Here is an 18,161-nt window from a genome sequence, read left to right on the forward strand (position 1 = left end):
GTGAAAAATCTATATAGGTCCTGCTTGTACTGCAGCTCTGAATTCATGGAGTTCATGCAATTTGTTCTGCAATTCTTGTAGCAATAGAAGTATCTCTCCCTAATAATGATGTATATGCAGGAGAAAAATGTTTAGCTTGTATAGGAGGATGTCCAAAAACATCTCAAATGGTGAGATGTATAGATCTCCTCTAGGCCTGCTTCAGAGATAAAATAAAGTTAGAGGGAGAGCTTCAGGCCCTTTCTAGATGTGTTTCAGTACATAGTTTGCTAATCTTAGTTTTGAGCTCTCTTCATTCTTTCAACTTGGCCTGAGCTCTGGGAATGATATGATACATGGAATTTGAGAGTTATCCCCAAACAGGAATAAACCTGAGATAAAAGCGAATTGATAAAATGAGTTCCTCTGTCTGAATCAATATGTGCAGGCAGGTCAAAGTGAGGAATAATCTCTTTTAAGAGTGCCTTGGCAATAAAAGCCACTGTGGCTCAGGCAGTAGGAAACGCTTCTGGCCATCTGGTCAGCTGATCTACTATGACTAAATAAAATGTATAATGTCCAGCTTTTGGCATTGTAATAAAATCTATTTGCAGGTGTTCAAAAGGTGTGTAAGTCAAAAGGCACCCACCAAATGCCTTGCCACAAAAGGCATACTGATTATATGCTTGGCAGGTGGGGCAGACTGTATACACTTTAGAGGCTATAGTGTACTGTATAGTACAAGGCCTATCCATACTCTTTTAACCGAGTCTACAATGCCTTGGGTGCCAAAGTGAACATTTTTATGCAGGTATTGGCATATTTGGTGATAAATTTCTAGGGAGTAGGAGTTTTCCTTCAGATGACATCCATACTCCATTAATCTCTTTAGCTTTAAAATTTTGCTTCCATTTTTCTACTTCCTTTTCATTATAGGAAAGTGATAAATCTGATTCATTATTTGTTGTTAAAGTTAAAATTCGGGTTCTTCTGTGGCCAATAGCTTTTCAGTGGTATCTGCTTGGTTGTTTCCTCTAGAAATAGGGCCAGTTCCACCTGTATGGGCAGAGCAATGAACTATGGCTAGGGCTTTGGGTAGCTGGAGAGCAGAAAGAACTTCATTAATAATTTTTGCATTGGCTATAGTTTTTCCATCTGAGGTTAAGAATCCTCTCTGAAGCCATACCCACTGCATGGCAAATTCCAAATGTATATCTAGAGTCTGTGTAAATTGTTGTCCTTTTTTCTGGCAATAATACAGGCATGTTTTAAATCTATAAGTTCTGCATCTTGAGCACTTATATTTGAGGGCAATGAAGCTGACCATATAGTGGTAAATTCTGTTACTTCTGTAGCTCCAGTGTAACATATATCATCCCTCATGAAAGAAGAACCATCAGTGAATAAGACTAGATCTGGGTTGTCCAAAGGAGTGTACAGGAGAATATCTCAAGGCTTTTCAGCTATGGACACTAAAGATTCACAGCTATGTAATGGTTCTTCTGAAACTGGTAAATCAGGAAGCAAAGTGGCAGGGTTAAGAGATGTACAATGTTTTAAAGTGATATTTTCATTGTTTAATAAAATTATTCTCTATCTTGTATTTGATCTGAAAATGCCTGTGTTCTATGTCTGAGCAACAATGCTTCTACTTCATGTGGGCACATAATTGTCAATGGGCATCCCAATACCAAGTTAGCTGCCTTAATTACTAATAAAGCTGTGGCAGCTATGCCTCTAAGGCAGTGGTTCTCAACATTTCTAATGCCGTGACCCCGCAATATAGTTCCTCATGGTGCAGTGACCCCAAACCAAAAAATTATTTTATTTTTATATTTTTATTTTATATTTAAATTAAATATTAAAAAAATTAAAAAATATATTAAAAATAAATAAAAATTAAATATTTACAATATTTATAAATTTTGGTGGCTACTTCAAAACTGTAATTTTGCTACAGTTATGATTTGGAATGTAAATACCTGATATGCATTATGTATTCTCATTGCTATAAATCAAACATAATTTAAACATAGTGATTAATCACAAAAACAATATTTAATTATATGTTGAGAAATATTAATCCAGCAGGAGGCAGCCTGAGTGCTGGGGCGGGAGGTAAGTCCTGCCTGGGGAGGGGGGCCGCAGATGCTGCCTTCTTTTTCCTGTTGTCTCCCTTCAGCTCGAGCTGAGGCTTCACTTTGCTAGGGCTACTCGGCTCTGTTATCCGCTCCAGGACTCGTTCTTAACCCCTCCGGAGCCAGCACCCAGTGCTCTCTCTGGGTCTCTGTTTGAGTCTGGTCTCCAGGCAACAGGGTAAATCCATTGCCTTTCATAGGGGGAGGACTGCTGATAGGTAACTAATATTAGTACAATGTATGGGCAGCAGGGTTCCTGTTCTTTCTGAGATTTTGCTGTAAAGTAGCACAATTTCTCAGTGGCTAAAGCCATTGGAAATATGTATTTTCCGATGGCTTTAGGCGACACCTGTGTTTTGGTCATTTGACCCCTGCCGGAGTCATGACCCACAGGTTGTGAACCGCTGCTCTAAGGTATGTTGATACTCCTGAACCTACTTGGTTTAGCTGGACTGAAAAATAAGCAACTGGATGCTGAGCCAGTCCCAAAGTTTGGGTTAAAACACGTAAAACCACCCCTTTTTTTGTTCATGCATGTATAAAGTGAATGATGTATTATAATCTGGGATACCTAGAGCAGGGGCAGACAAGATAGCCTGTTTTAAATCTGACAGAGTTAAATGGTGTTCTGGTTCTAATCTAAGCGGTTCAGTGACTGAATCTTTTGTTCTATAAGGGGTTTAGTGATTTCCCCTTAGCAAGGAATCCATTGTCTACAAAAACCTCTTGCTCCTAACATTGCTCTTAACTGTTCTTTGTGGGAGGGCTTAATTTTTTAATATCTCTAATATGCTTAGGAGAAATAGAAAGGGAACTTGCAGTTAAAATGAACCCTAAAATATTCCACTTTGAGGAGACAACATTGAACCTTTGCCTTTGAGACCTTGTGACCTCTCTCATGTACTTCTAACAGAAGATGTTTACTATCTTCTTGGCATGCTGCTGTATTTGGTGAAGCCAAGAGCAAATTATCCACATATTTAACTAAGTGACTATATTTAAATTGAATATTATCTTTATCTTGGGTCAAAATTTGTGCAAACAGGGTAGGGCTTTCCATGTACCCTTGTAGCAATTGACACCAGGTCTACTATGAACTTTTCCAGGTAAAAGCAAACATATTTCTGGCATCTCTGTGAATTGGTATCGAGAAAAATGCTGAGCACAAAATCCACTACAGTAAAGTATATGACTGTGCTGGGAATAGAGGAAATTATTGTGTGTGGGTTTGAAACCACAGGATGTCTATTTATGACATGATTATTTAAAGCTCTTAAATCTTGAATGAATTGATATACAGCTTTTCCATCTGGGCCTAATTTTGGCTTTTAAATAGGTAAAATAAGTGTATTATATTCTGATTTTCATGGAATTATTATTCCTTGCTCAATTAATGAATTTATTACCAGGGTAATTCCCTCAATTGCATCTTTTGATAGGGGGTACTGAGAAATGGAAGGAAGTGGCTCATTTTTAATCTTAATCTGAACAGGTTCAGCTGATTTTAGTAGGCCTACATCAGAAGAAGATGTGGCCCAAAGAGACTCAGGTATATCAGCTGGTATTTCAAAGGTGGGAGGCTCTTTCACCTCCTAGCTTTCTGAGAGAAGTACAGGGAGCAAATGTAAAGATTCCTCAGGTAATTCCTGTGACATGGAGCCATCTGGAGCACATGTTATTGTTGCTTTTAGTTTACATAATAGGTAGGTATTAGTAGAAAAGAATGTTCTATAGATAAGGGTCCCATGGATACCATTTGAGGAGAAAGTGTTGGAACCTTTTGCGGTGTTCCTGATATACCTACTACATTTATAGATCCAATAGGATCACATTTTACATCTGGTTTACTCACCAGAACTGATCTAGATGCTCCAGTGTCTAAAAGGCAGCCATAATATAAGTTCCCTACTTTTAGGGTTACATGTAGTTCATTACTATTTGGGGGGAATGGATAGGAATAATTTGCATTAACACATCAGGTTCTGGAAGATTGAAGATTTCATTTTCTGATTCCAAGGTTCTTGTCCCCACCCCCATACATTCATAAAGGTGCTTTGGCATTTCTCTGGGATCCTCCACACTGAGAGGGATTTTCACTCTGTGCATAACATGGATAAGCTCCACTTTGGATGTATTGTTGTTCGGTATTTTGTGTATCATTTTCTTCATTTGTAATATAATTTCTGTAATTATTTCTATTATAATGTTTATAATTGTTATATCTCTTATTTGTAAAATTACCATTGCTAAAATTCATGTTATTGAATACCTGATTCCAGTTTCTGCAATTTAACCTTAAATGGCCTTTTCTTCCACATAAATAACATTTTGGTGGTTTGATTTGTGGATTTTTATAAAGGTCCTAGCATCACTCCATGATCTTTTTTTTCAAATTTTTCTTTTAAAATGTTTTCTCTCTTTAATTCCTCCATTGATTCCTTGTCTTCTTCATTTTTTCTCTGGTGGCCTCCAACTATATATACAGAAAATATTTTATTTATACTCAAAGCTCAAAATGAAAGTATGGAGAATACTTTGTGGGAGATAAAAAGTTCTATAAAAAACAATGGGAGAAATTTTAAAATCCTCCAGAAAAAATCTCTCCATACTTCCTTATTATTGGAGCCAATTCAATCTCTGTCCCACCCTACCCTACACAATATTGTTCCTCCTTAATTCTTCAAGGTTATTATCTCCTTAATTCTTCTGCTGGACCAATTTAGACAGTTGATTCTAAAATAATCTCTTATGACTTCACAGCTGGTTTTTTAAAATTTAATTAATTTAGAATATTTTTCTATGGTTAAAAGATTCATGTTCTTTCCCTCCCTTCCCCCTACCCCCTTCTCATAGCCACGTGCAATTTCACTGGGTTTTACATATGTCCTTGATCAATACCTATTTCCATATTATTGATATTTGCACTAAGGCGATCATTTAGAGTCTATATCCCTAATCATATCCCCATCAACCCATGTGATGAAGCAGTTGTTTTTATTCTTTACAGCAGTTTTGTACAAACTGCTGTCTAATCTGTCTGGCATCCCTTTCTCTGGTAACATACAGTTCTATATATCTACCTCTTAGCTCAATGAGTCTGTCCATAAATTGAGAGGGAGTTTCATTGTTTTTTTGGTTCAAGTTTTCAAATTTCATCCATGTGGCTGGTCTGTCAAAACAAGCCCTCATTGTTGTTAATAATGTCTCTCTAGATTGGCATAATTTTGTGTAATCCTGTTCATTATTGGGATTCCATTTTGGGTCATCACATGACCAATTAATTGCTTTCCTTCTTTGGGCCTGATTAACCAGAGAGATAATCTTATTTTTCTCCCTCTATGTAAAGAAGGCTTGTAGTAGCTTTTCAACATCCACCCACCTGGGGTCATATGTGCGAAAGATACCCTCTGTTTTTGTTTTTGTTTTTACCACTATTGGTTCATCTTCAAAAGATGTCTTGTTTGAATCTTTCACTATTGGAGGGGGGGGTGAATGGTGAATAGTGCCTAAGGGAAACTATATCCCCATTCTTATTAAAGGTGGACACTAACTTCAGGGAGTATAGGGTTTCAGCCAGATTATTTTGTATTTCTATCTGTAGGTTTGATGTTTGGTTTTTAATAGGATACATAGGGGAGGGGGTGAGTAGGTAAGCTGAGAGGGAGGGGTTCTGGGCAGGGAGGGACAGAGGGATAAAATGTAGGGGCAGGGGGAGGAGGGGAAGAGGGATGAGTATGAAGAGGGAGGTGTTCTGGGTAGGAGGGGTAGAGGGATAAGAGGTAGGGGCAGGGTGGGGGAATAGGTTTGGCAGGGGGGGAAGAGGCTTGGGCAGGGGCAGGAGGGACAAGGGAAAGAATTAGTTGAGCAGGGGGAGGAGAGACTGAGGTAAAGGCAGGGTTGGGGAAGGGATAGGTTGAGTAAGAGGAACAATATTGTGTAGGGTAGGGTGGGACAGAGATTGAATTGGCTCCAATAATGAGGAAGTATGGAGAGATTTTTTCTGGAGGATTTTAAAATTTCTCCCATTGTTTTTTATAGAACTTTTTATCTCCCACAAAGTATTCTCCATACTTTCATTTTGAGCTTTGAGTATAAATAAAATATTTTCCTGTTTTTTTCTTAAGGTATGATATGTAGAGTATCAACTCTATTTCACAGGTTATATATGCATATTGAAAAATGTTTTCTGAACATATGAGTCATTTTAAACCAAGTATAGACAACATGTTTCTAATTTGGGTTATGTTGATAAAATCCATGTTAAGTGTTATTAATTTACTTATTAGACTCATTGTAATTTTTTTTTTACCAGTGAATGGCACTATTGGCTAGAGGTTAAGGTCAGAGGCATGCCTCAGGCTAAAAGGATTAACAAAGGACTCTAAGTGATTTTGAAAAACATCTTCTATAGGAAACCTTCCCTCACACCTCTTAATTCCAGTGTTCTCCCACTCTTAATTATTTCCTATTTGTCCTGTCTATAGCTTGCTTTGTATATATTTGTTTGCATTAGATCTGTTAGATTGTAAGCTCCTTGAGGTCAGGGACTGTCTTTTGCCTCTTTTTGTATATTCAACAGTTGGCACAGTGCTTGGAGCACATATTAAGACACTTTAGTTTAACTCAATTGAATAAAATAATACATAGCTATTCAAAAACTATGGAATGACTAAGACTTTTGGTTCCATCACTAGCAGCTAGTTGGATTTTGTGATATTTGAAGGAAGTAACTGAGCTGTTGAGGAGGTTCTGATATGATCCAATGAGTGAAGGATTAGACTGGAGGGCTAGAAATGCTAGCCTGGATTGGTCTCTGTGAAGACAGCTTCAGTTCTTGGCTTCTAATTGGCTAAATAAAGGTTGAAGCTTATTGGAGGAGAGTTGGATTGCCCTCGAGTGCCATCTATAGGAAAATGAGTGTACTACACTCTAATATTAGACAAAAAATAGTAAGAGAATTTGTCATTCACATCCAGGTATCAATTGATTTTTTTTCCTTCAAAGATATTTTACTTTCCTAATTACATGCAATAACAATTTTCAACATATGCTTGCCAAAATTATAAGATACAAATTGTCTCCCTTTCTCCTTGCTCTCCTCTTGGAGATGGTGAACAATTTCATCTGGGTTATAAATATAATATTGTGTAAAACATATTCTATATTAGTCATTATTGTAAGGGAATACTCAAACCCCAAACCCCAAAATACAACCTTAAATAATCTAGTATGCTTTAGTCTGCATCTGACTCCCAACAGTTCTTTCTCTGGAGGTGGATAGCATTCTGTTGAGGCTTTCAGAATTTTCCCAGATTATATTGCTGAATAGCTAAATCTTTCATGGTTGATCATCATACAATATTGCTGTTACTGTGTACAATGATCTCCTGGTTTTGTTTATTTTGCTCTGCATCAATTTTTGTAGGTCTTTCCAGCTTTTTTCTGAAATCATTCTGCTAATAATTTTTTATAGTACAACAATATTCTGTCACCACCATATACCACAATTTGTTTATCCATTCCCCAATTAATGGACATCCCCTTGATTTCCAATTTCTTGCCACCACAAAAAGAGCTGCTATAAGTATTTTTTGTACAAGTAGGTCTTTCCCCCTTTTTAAATAATTTTTTTGATATTCATACCCAGTAGTGGTATTATAGGATCAAAAGGTAAGCACAGTTTTATAGCCCTTTGGGCATAGTTCCAAATTGCTCTCCAGAATGGTTGGATCAGTTCACAACTCTACCAACAATGCATTAGTGACTCAATTTTGCCACATCCCTTTCAACATTTATCACTTTCCTTTACTGCCATGTTGGCCAATCTGATAGGTGTGAGGTTGTACCTCAGAATTATTTTAATTTCATTTCTCTTATCAAGTGTGATTTAGAATATTTTAATATATTTGATAGCTTTGATTTCTTCATCTGAAAATTGCATGTTTGTATCTTTTTACCATTTGTCAATTGGTCCCAATTGATGCTGATGATGAATCTGTTAAGGTGGTTGCATGTACTCTTAATTTACACTATTTTAAATTATAATTATATAGAAATATGGTCATTGGTTCTAACCAAGGGAGAACATGGGGTTCAAATTCAAACAATGTGTCCACTTTCACACTAATTGTGAGCTAATTCTGTTTGCCACCATTATCATCATAATGACACATATTATGCCTACAAATGTGCCAGACACTGGGCTAAGCACTTTACAAATATGATCTCATTGGATGGAGCAATCCTATCTCCTTGAAAGTCTCAAGGAGATAGGACTGCTAGGTTGTAGGTTTTGTTTTGTTTTGTTTTTGTAGTTGAAGAAACTGACACAGACAGAAGTTAAGTGACTTGCTCAGGGTCACCCAGCTAGGGAGTATCTGAAGTCAGGGTTGGACTCAAGTCTGGACTCCAAGTCCAGCATGCTTATTTATAGTACCACCATTCTGATCTGACTCTTTTTGGTGTAATATTTATTAAATGACTCAAGTAGAATGCACTGTGCTAGAGGAGAAGCACAGAGCCAAGGCCTCCGTTTTGTTTTGTATGCTTAGAAATAATACAATGACTGTTCTTGAGTTTCACTTGAACCAAAGACCTAAACAGTCTTCCTTGAATAGAAAACAATTCCTGAGAGAGAACTTGAAAACTAATATTCCCACTCATTCTAGGCACTGTTAACAAGATTTTTAGGGAATAAGGAATGATGTGTCTCCTATGCAGTAGAAAGGGGTGTGTATCAGGGAAGGAGGGTCAGTCATCTTGCTGGAAGGGGAAAACCAGCAGGGAATCCAAAACGAATCCACATTTTGCTGACTCAAGCTGACTGATTCATCTATGCTGTTGAGAAGTGGCCCATTTTCTTCTGCCTGGTCTCGGGCTATGATGAGATTCCTAGAAATCAACTCTTGAGCTTGTCAAGCTCATCTCCTTAGAGAATACCAAAGGAGTCAGTTTATTGGAAGGAAGAAAGCATTATCTCTTTGTCTCCTCTCACCTCTCTTCCCCTCCTCCCATTCTAAATGCTGGGCGTGTCTTAAGAGGCTTAGATGGCCTCCTTCCTCCCAGAGGCCATCAGTGCTGACAACACTGACCACACTGAGGTGGCCCTGGATTTCTTCATATGACAACGAGAATAAAAGAGAGGAAGAAGGGAGGAAAAGTCTGTAAACACATGTAGGCATCTCTAGATTTTGCCAACAACCATGTAGAACTGGTCAAGCTCCTTCTACCCCTGAGGGAAATTGGACCACTGCTTTCTTCTCAGAATTCGAGTTAATAGAGAAAGACACTCTCTTCTGTTTTTTCATTTTTCATTGACTGTTTTAGGATCATCATTTTTGCAAATTTCTTCCATCCTCTCCCACCCCTGCTGAGAAGGTGAGCAATCTGATGTGGATTGTACATGTTCAGTCATGTAAAACATTCTCTCATATTAATCCTTTTGTAGAGGAAACGAACCAAAAGAAATTAAGAAAGTGAAAAAAGTTTGCTTTGGTCTGGATTCAGATTCCATCAGTTCTTTCTCTGGAAGCAGAGAGCTTTTTTTCTTTAATCATGAATCCTTTGGTATTGTTTCAGATCATTGTATTGCTTGAGAATAAAGTTATTTACAGTATTGCCATCATAATGTACAGTGTCCTCCTGGTTCTGCTTACTTCACTCTGCTTCAGTTCATGTAAGTCTTTCCAGCTTTTTCTGAACTCCAGCTGTCATTTCATTATGTATATAAGTGTATATACATATATATTTTAAACCCTTATCTTCTGCCTTAGAATTAATACTTTGTAGTATTGTATAGTATATATAGTATAATAATATACCATAACATTACTATTATAATATAGTGTGTGTATATATATATATATATATGTATATGTATAGTATCATATAGTATAGTAATACAAGATAAAAGAGTGGTAAGGGCTAGGCAATGGGGGTTAAGTGACCTGCCCAGGGTCACACAGCTAGGTATCTGAGGACAGATTTGAACCTAGGACCTCCTGTCTCTAGGTCTTGTCATCAATCCACTGAGCCACCCAGTTGCCCCACTCTGCTTATCATTTCTTATAGCACATAGCCATTACCCAATTGATGGGTGTCCCCTCATTTTCCAATTCTTTGCCTCCACAAAAAAAGATTTAAATATTTTTGTACATATTGGTCCTTTTTGTTTTTTTTTAATCACATTTTTTCACATGACTATAGAGAACTTTAATAACTTTGAGAATTGCTTATTCATATTCTTAACCATTTATCAATTGGAGAATGACTTCTATTCTTATATATTTGACTCATTTCTCTTTGTATTTGAGAAATGAGGCCTTGTACTAGAGACATTTACAAAAATTTTTTTTTCACCACTATGATTATTGTGTATTACTCTCCATCCTATTCCCCTCCAACACGGCTTGTCCTTTTCCCTCTCCATTCTCAAAAGCATTTAGCTTCTGACCACCACGTCTCTGAATGTGCCATTTTTCTTTCAGCCCCAACCTTCTCATCCCCTTCTTCCTCTCCTACTTTTCTGTAGGATAAGGATTTCTATACCTAAGTGATTGCGTATGTTCTTCCCTCTTTAAGCCAGTTCCAAAGAGAGTCAAGTTCAAGTGCTCCTCTCCTCTACCAACTTCCCCTCCTCTGTAAAAGCTTTCATACTTCTTTTGTGTGAGATAATGGACTCCATTCTATTTCTTCCTTTCCCTTTCTCCCGATGCATTCCTTTCTCCTTAATTTTATTTTTTAGATATCATATTCAACTCACAGCTAATAATGTTAAACTAACTGCCCTGATAATGATAAAATTCTTTGGAAGCATCTTCTCATGAAGAGATGTACAGCGTTTAAACTTACTGAATATCTATCTGTTGATTGCTCTTTCCTTTTGATAGCAAGGATTTTGGAAAGAAGGTATGGATCAGAGTGGAGACCCAGAAGTCTGATGGAATGTAGGAAACGAGAACGTACAAAGGAAGATCTCGGAATCCTGGGGCAGGATTCTGAAGTGGGTAACTCACCCGGAGAAGTAAACAGCTCCTAAACTAGCTCTCTCCACTACTCATCTTTATCCTGGATCCTGTGAGAAACCTACCAGTTCCAGATAAACCTCTTTGATCCCAGACTCTGAAATAACATGGCGTGACGTCTCAAGAGGAAACCACCAGTGACAGCAACCTGAACTTCTGAGTTACCTTGGCGGGCTCCGCCAACACCTAGCTGACTAGGTCATGCCTGACATCAGTTCCTGACTCAACAACAATCTCGGGCTTTCGCTAAAGACTAATGTGTGTGGCCTTAGCTTAGGGAGTCAGATGGGACTGGGAATAGCGACAGAGAGGGAGTGAGAGTCGCCTCAACTCTGCCGAGGATCGAAGTGACCGTTGCAAGGTCAGTGGTGTGGGAAAAGGTTGAAATTCTCAGTGAGAGGAAATCCCTAGCCCACATACCTCACCTTATTCTAATCAACACTTTAGAATAAACCTGTTACTGTTTCAAATGGGAGTCAGATTGCGTGTTCAAGATTGAAAGATAGAAAGAGAAGCCATCATTCTGTGTCGGGGAAAAATCACCAACAGACTGAGAGTCAACTCATCTCATTCAACAACCCAATTACCATCTTAAAATCCCATCTTACACTGTTTGCCTTTTTATGCTTTGCTTGAGTCTTGTATTGGAGAGTTAAACTTCCATTCAGCTCAGGTCTTTCCTTCAGGAATGTTTGAAAGTCTTCTTTTTCAGATTGATGATCTGGAAGCTTTCCCTATGAACTGGGAGAACCTCAATGAACTGATGTAGAGTGAAATGAGCAGAACCAGGAGAATATTGTACACAGAAAGTAAAACTTTGTGGAACAATCCACTGTAACAGACTTTGCTATTAGTAGCAATGCAGTAGGCCAGGATACTCCTGAAGGGCTTATGGGAAAGAATGATAACCACATTGAGAAAAAGAACAATGGGAGTACAAGTGCAGAAGAAAAACATATGACATCACTTTTGGGTATGTGATTTGGGTTTAGGCCTTAAAAAAAAATCACTCTATAGAAAAAATGAATAATATAGAAATAGGTATCAAGTGACAACCCAGTGGAATTGCTTGTCAGCACTGGGAGGGGGAGGAAAGAGGAGAAAGAAAGAAAATGAATCATGTAAACATGGAAAAATATGTTTAAATAAATAAATTTTTAATTCTTTTTCATTGAATACCCATTTCCCCCCTAAAAGACTATGCTCAGTTTTCCTGGATAAGTGATTCTCCATTGAAGTTCTAGGTCCTTTTTCCTCTGGAATATCATATTCTAGGCCCTCTAATCTTTTAATGTAGAAATTGCTAAAACGTTTGTTATCCTGTCTGTGGCTCCCTGATATTTGAATTTGTTCTTGGTTTTTTTGACTGCTTGTAATATTTTCTTCTTGACCTAGGACTTCTGGAATTTAGCTATAATATTTGTTTTTGGTTATTTTGGGATCTCAGGAAGTGATTGGTGGATTTTTCAATTTCTATTTATCCTTCTTATTCTAGAATATCAGGGTAGTTTATCTTGACAATTTCTTGAAAGATGATCTCTAAGTTCTTTTTGATCATGGCTTTCAGGTAGTCCAATAATTCTTAGATTATTTCTCCTGGACTTATTTTCTAGGCCAGTTGTTTTGCCAATGAGATATCTTGCATTTTTTTCCCTATTTTTTCATTCTTTTGACTTTGATTGTTTCTTGATGTCTCATGGCGTCATTAGCATCCAGTTACCCAGTTCTAATTTTTAAGACATGATTTTCTTGAGTGAGCCTTTGTACCTCCTTTTCCATTTGACCAATTCTACTTTTTAAAGAGCTCTTTTCTGCAGTGATTTTTTGATCATCTTTTTCCATATAGCCATAATTTTGCCTCTTAAGAAGTTTTTCTCTTCAGTGACTTTTTGCTTATCTCTTTCCATTTGAACAGTTTTACTTTTAAAGAGTTCCTCTGTTTAGTAGATTTTTATACTTCTCTTACCAACTAATCTGATTTTTTAAGACATTATTTTCTTCAGTATTTTTTGTGCCTCCTTTACCAAGCTGATTCTTTTTTCGTGGTTTTCCTATATATTACTCTTATTCTTTTCCCAATTTTTCTTTTACTTCTTATTTATTTTTTAAAATACTTTTTGAGCTCTTCTATTAATTCTTTGGGGGTTCAAGACCAATTCATATGTTTTCTAGGAGGCTTTGGATGCAGCAGTATTGACTTTTTTGTCTTCTGAATTTGTGTTTTGATTTCTCCTGCTACTAAAATAACTATGTTGATTTCTTTTTTAATTGTTTGCTCATTTTCCAGGCTTCTTTTAACTTAAAAAATTGTTGGAGGAAGCCAGATGGCTCAGTGAACTAGGAGCCAGGCCTAAAGATGGGAGGTCCTGGGTTCAAATGTGACCTCAGATACTTCCTAGCTGTGTGACCCTGGGCAAGTCACCTAACACCCACTGCATACCCCTAACTATTCTTCTGCCTTGGAGTCAATATGCAATATTGATTCTAACACAGAAGGCAAGGGCTTAAAAATTTGTTAAAGCTGAGCTTTGTTCCCATGGTAAAGAGAACACTGTTCTAAGTTTCAGGTTCTTTGTACAACTGAAGAGCTAGCTCTGGCAATTTATATTTTTCAGTTCTTAAGTGGTTTAGATAGAAAGAGTATGTGTTTAATTCTCTCCTGGCCTGTGCTCTGGTCTGCAAGTAACCATAAGCACTCTTTTCTGCCTTGGAGCTGCAATCAGGGTCCTGTTTACTGCCACTACAAGAACTGGTATGTGCTAGTGCCACTCCTCACTTCGAGACTGTACCCAGAAGCAGCAAATTGTAATTTCTTTGTGAGCAGTTGCCTGATTCTGCCCTTACATCTATGAATGATGTAAGAGCTCCAGAAACCTTTCCTGCTGATTTAGCAACGCCCACGTCACTGTGATGGGGCTTGTCTTAGCATGTTGTTTAATGCCGCACGTCTACCCTGGTGCAATAGATCTTTTGTGCCAGCCTTGTTATTTTGATCTGAAAACATATTTCACTCCATTTTTTGGTGGGTTGTATTTCTTCAGAATTCATTTTGAGATGTTAGGTCAGAGTTGTTTGGAGGGTAATTTGATAGACATCAGGTGAGTCTGCGCCCCTTCTCAACCATCTTGGCTGAACCCCGAATAAACTGTCTTTAAGAAGCATTTGGACTTTTCTCACCAAAGCTGATCCAGACAGCACCATGCTAGTCATAATGTTCTCTGTCATTCTGTGATAGAAGCAACCTTTAGAATTTTTGTAGGAAAGTTCAGAGAAGCAAAAATATGAAGTGCAGGTAAATGATGAATGGCAAAGAGAATGTGAGAAAACTGGGATAGTAATGTACTATTGGTGAAGTTGTGAACTCATCTAACCATTCTGGAGAGCAATTTGGAACCATGCCTAAAGGGCTCTAAAATTGTGCAGATGTTTTTGATCCAGTAATACTACTACTAAATCTGTATCCCAGAGATTTTTTTTAAAAGAGATGGAGGGAAGGACCTTTTTGAACAAAATTGTTGGTAGCAGGGTTTTTTTTTCCCCGTTGTGGTAGCAAAGAATTGGAAATCAAGGGGATAGCAATCAATTGGGGAATGACTGAAGGAGTTGCAGTATAAGATGGTAATGGAATACTATTGTGCTGTAAGAAATGACAAGTAGTGATTTCAGAAAACATGGAAATATTTAATCAATTGATGCAAAGTGAAGTGAGCAAAACCAGGAGAACATTGTACATACAACAGCAAAATTTTATGATGATCAATTGGGAATAACTTAGCTATTCTCAGCAATACAATGATACAAGACAATTCTAAAGGACTCATGATGAAAAATGCTATCTACTTCAGAGAAAGATCTGGAGACCACATATAAATTGGACCACACAATTTTTCACTTTATTTTCTTTATTTTTAAAAATCTTTTACAAGATTGCCCATGTATAACCTATATCAAATTACTTACTGTCTGAGGAAGGGAGGGAGAGATTTTGGAACTCACAATTTTAAAAGGTGAATGTTAAAAATTATTTTTACAGGTAATGGGGGGATAAAATACTGAGGGGGAAAAAACAAACAAACAAAGAATGAAAAAAGTGGGAAGGGTATCCAAATAGTACCAGATCTCAAAATCTACTATAAAGCAATACTCATCAAAATTATTTACTACTGGTTAAGAAATATCTGGATCCATGGAACAGATTAAGGATGTGACATATGGAAGAAAATAATATAGTAGTCTAATTTTTGATAAACATGAAGACTCCAGCTACTAGGGCAAAAATTCACTATTTGACAAAAATTACTGGGAAAGCTGGAAAGTTGTCTGATAAACTAGTTATAGAGCACTATCTCACATCATCAAATAAGACATTCTCCAAGTGGATATGACTTAGACATAAAGGATGGCATTATTAACAAATTAGAGGAGAAAGGTAGAAAATACCTGTTTGACATTAGAGGACCAAAGAAACGATAAAGAAGATTATGTAAGATAAAATGGATAATTTGATTATGTAAAATAGAAAGGTTTTTTACACAAACTAAATATTAAAATATTAGAAGGAAAACATTGGGGAAATTTTTTTGTAGGAAGTTTTTCTGATATGGGTCTTATTTCTAAATATATAAGGAATAATAGTTATTCCCTAAACTGACTAATGGTCAATAGGTAGTTTTCTAAGGAAGAAATCTAAATTGTCAATATAAAAAAATGCTCCAAATCAATATTTGGAGAAATATACTCTAAAGCCAACCTGAGGTTCTCTCTCATACCCATAAGATTAATATGACTGATAAGTAAAATGGGCATATTAATGCACTGTTGGGGTAGCCATAAATAGGTCCAGCCGTTCTTGAAAACAATTTACGATAATGCCCTGAAAGTAAATTGTACATATCTTTTGACCCACTGTTATCACTATTAGATCTATACCTAAAGTCATAGGATAAGGATGTATATACAAAAAATATTTTAGACACGCCTAATATGGCAAAGAATTGGAACCAAAAGGGGGAGTGCCCATCAATTGGAAAGTAGCTGAACAAATGACAACATTTGAGATTTACAAAATACTATTAATGCTATCTATAAACATTATAAAAGGGATAGTTTGAGAGAAATCTGGGAAGACTTGTATGAACTAAGCATCTAAGTGAAATGAATACCTTAGAAATATTATAAAGATACATGCCTTTGAAAGACTTAAGAACCTGATTAACATAATAACCAATTATGATTCCCAACAATCCCTGATGAAGCATGTTTTGACCAAGAATATGGACGTGGAGTACAAACTGAAATGTAAGGTTTTTTGGACCTGGTCAATGTAGAAATTTATTCTGCTTGACTTTTCATATTTGTTATAAGGATTTGTTTTTCTTTTTTTTTCCCCAGCAGGACACAGGGTGGAATTAGAAGTGAGAGAAAATAGCTCTTTGTTAATTTTTTTAAGCTATTTAGGTATTTTATTTATTTTTTTTCCTTTAAAACATTATTTTATTTGGTCATTTTCAATTATTCATTAGAAAAAAAGATCATTTTCTTTTCCTCCCATTGGTGATGCGTGAGTCCTCTGGGTATCACATATGTCCTCGATCCAAACTCATTTCCATGTTATTGGTTTTTGCATTAGGGTGTTCATTTAGAGTCTTTCCTCAATCGTATCCCCTCCACCCCCTCTTTGTTAATTTTTTAAAAGTTGGTAAAAATAAAAATAGTAGAAAAGAAGGAAATTCTACCTTAGGTGGGGCAGAGCTGTCAAGGAAGGCTTAATAGAAGAGGTGTCCGTAGCCTTAAAGGAAAACTGTCAAAAACAAGAGCGAAGGTGTCCCCAAGTCACTCTAATCAGTCTAGCCAGGCTTTGTTTCCCAACTCCTCACAACTTTGCATCACTGCCAGCAATTGCACTTTGGGGTTGACAGCAGGAGACTCAAGAGTTTGCTATGCAGTGTATAGAGTTGAACTGTGCTTTGTTTACATGTCACAGCTTAGCAACAGAGTCAACATTGGCCTCACTCAGTGCTGGTAGATTGGCACATTCAGTAGCACCTGAAGTGTTGATTTTCTGTTTTGACTCCTTGCTGTAAGAGAAGATAAAGTTGGACATGAAGAAGTGACAATGATTTTTTTTAAACAGCATCATTAAATTTTTTAAAAGTTTAAAATAACCATCAGAGGCACGACGATCAACAAGGAATGATCTCTACAATCAGCACCTCAGCTTGATTTTCAAAATTCTCCATGAGGGGCTTTGGGGGAAAAAGCGCAATCATACATAATGTTGGAGTTGTGGCCTGGTCTAGCCATTCTGGAAAGCCATTTGGAACTATGCACTTAAAGCTAATAAAATGTGCCTAACCTTTGATTCTATGATACTATGACTAGGTCTTTACTCCCAGAAAAAATCAAAGGAGGAGGGAAAGGGCCTAGATGTACAAAACTATTCATAGTTCTTTTTTCATGGCAGAGAATTGGAAACTAAGGGCATGCCCATTAACTGGGGAATGGCTGAACAAGTTAGGTAGAGGTATGTGATGGAATGTTATTATTTTTAAGAAATGATCAGCACTCTGGAATGGCTTCAGAAAGAACCTGGGAAGCCATATAAACTGATATAAAGTGAAGAAAGCAAACCAAAATTTCTACATTGCTGACAAACACTAGAAAGACAAACTATTTTAGAAGACAAATTGCTAATGTTGGAATTTGTTTTGCTTGATTTTAATATTCATAGTGCATTTTGTTTTTCTTTGCTTTCTCAGTGTGTGAGGGAAGGTGACAAGGGAAGGAAGGAATTCAGAACTGGAAATGAAATTGAATTTTTGTTTTTTTCTCTTACAATTTATTTATTTAGAACATTTTTCCATGGTTACATAATTCATGATCTTTCCTACCTCTTCTCCCTCCCGTGTCCTGGAGCTGACAAGCAATTCCACTGGGTTATATACATATTATTGTTCAAAACCCATTTCCATATTATTCATATTTGCAATAATGATCTTTTAACATCAAAACCCCCATCATA

The 18,161-nt window shown here is 36.9% G+C and overlaps 1 long non-coding RNA gene across 3 annotated transcripts in view; it reads right to left on the reverse strand.

The window, feature by feature from the left end:
* Positions 1 to 18,161, reverse strand: part of LOC103100417 (uncharacterized) — a 95,192-nt gene that overhangs the window by 66,572 nt on the left and 10,459 nt on the right. For 2 of the 3 annotated variants that reach the window (XR_008912361.1, XR_473228.3), the window contains exon 2: positions 16,876 to 17,217. This is a non-coding gene — a long non-coding RNA (uncharacterized LOC103100417). Of the gene's footprint in view, positions 1 to 2,078; positions 4,591 to 16,875; positions 17,218 to 18,161 lie in introns of those variants that run through there. The other variant, XR_008912362.1, reaches the window with a different exon arrangement.

This window comes from Monodelphis domestica, chromosome 5 (genome assembly GCF_027887165.1).
Source record: "Monodelphis domestica isolate mMonDom1 chromosome 5, mMonDom1.pri, whole genome shotgun sequence".
In the NCBI taxonomy this organism is placed as follows: domain Eukaryota; kingdom Metazoa; phylum Chordata; class Mammalia; order Didelphimorphia; family Didelphidae; genus Monodelphis; species Monodelphis domestica.